The sequence below is a fragment of the Capra hircus genome, chromosome 12 (genome assembly GCF_001704415.2).
Source record: "Capra hircus breed San Clemente chromosome 12, ASM170441v1, whole genome shotgun sequence".
In the NCBI taxonomy this organism is placed as follows: domain Eukaryota; kingdom Metazoa; phylum Chordata; class Mammalia; order Artiodactyla; family Bovidae; genus Capra; species Capra hircus.
In genome coordinates this window covers 77,230,419-77,231,332 of record NC_030819.1, presented here as the reverse complement: position 1 = coordinate 77,231,332, position 914 = coordinate 77,230,419, and the positions used below count along the sequence as shown (strand labels likewise).

At 43.8% G+C, this 914-nt stretch overlaps 1 non-coding gene across 1 annotated transcript; it reads right to left on the bottom strand.

Moving 5' to 3' along the window:
- Positions 492–563, bottom strand: TRNASTOP-UCA. The gene has a single exon. It is a non-coding gene; the product is annotated as a tRNA-Sec (tRNA).

Below are 914 nucleotides of genomic sequence, written 5' to 3'. Positions count from 1 at the left end.
TCTCCAGGGGATCTTGCTGACCCAGGGATGGAACCCTGGTCTCCTGCATTGCAGGCAGATTCTTTACCATCTGAACCACCAGTGAAACTCAAAGAATTGATGCTTTCAAACTGTGGTGCTAGCTAAGATTCTTGGGAGTCCCTTGGACAGCAAGTAGATCAAACCAGTCATTCCTAGAAGAAATTAACTCTGAATATTCATTGGAATGACTGAAGCTGAAGCAGAAGCTCCAATACTTTGGCCATCTGATTCAAGTGATGTGCAAGTCGCTCAGTCCTGTCTGACTCTTTGGGACCCCGTGGACTATACAGTGTATGGAATTCTCCAGGCCAGAATAGTGGAGTGGGTAGCCTTTCCCTTCTCCGAGGGATCTTCCCAACTCAGGGATAGAACCCATGTCTCCCACATTGCAGATAGGTTCTTTACCAATTGAGCCACCAGGGAAGCCCGAAAGTACTGGAGTGGGTAGCCTATCTTTTCTCCAGCATATCTTCCCAAACCAGGAATCGAACTTGGGTCTTCTGCATTGAAGGCAGATTCTTTACCAACTGAGCTATCAGGGACGCTGACTCATTGGAACAGAGTCTGACGATGGGAAAGTTTGAGGGTAGAAGGAGAAGGGGACAACAGAGATGAGACGGTTGGATGGTATCTCTGACTCAGTGGACACGAGTTTGAACAAACTCTGGAAGATAGTGAAGGACAGGGAAACCTTGTGTGCTGCAGTTGATGGAGTTGCAAAGAATTGGACACAACTTTGTGACTGAACAACAAAAGTAGGTTTGGGCAATAAACACGAACAAGGGATGTTTCATAAAGTACACAATTAATTAAGCTGTTAAATGAAATAAGTTAATATATTTACTCAATATATGCTAAACAATAGTGTTTAAAATAAGAAAGAAAAGAATTCA